Consider the following 388-nt stretch of genomic DNA (forward strand, 5'->3'; position numbering starts at 1 on the left):
TTTTGATGCAAAGAAAACATGCAAGACACCAAACTTAGAAATCTTTAATGCATGGAAAATATGAATGCAAAGATGCACATGAAAAACAACAAACAACATTAAACAAGAATTCATCAAGATCAAACAAGAAGACTTGTCAAGAACAACTTGAAGATCATGAAGAACACTATGAATGCATGAGATTTTCGAAAAATGCAAGAAAAATTTTAAAAACATGCAATTGACACCAAACTTAAAAATTGACTCAAGACTCAAACAAGAAACACAAAATATTTTTGATTTTTATGATTTTCTAATTTTTTTATATTTTTTATTAATTTTTTTCGAAAATATAGTTTGGAAAAACGAAAAATAAAAAGAAAAATTTTTGAAAAAGATTTTTGAAAAG

The sequence above is a fragment of the Arachis duranensis genome, chromosome 10 (assembly GCF_000817695.3).
Source record: "Arachis duranensis cultivar V14167 chromosome 10, aradu.V14167.gnm2.J7QH, whole genome shotgun sequence".
In the NCBI taxonomy this organism is placed as follows: domain Eukaryota; kingdom Viridiplantae; phylum Streptophyta; class Magnoliopsida; order Fabales; family Fabaceae; genus Arachis; species Arachis duranensis.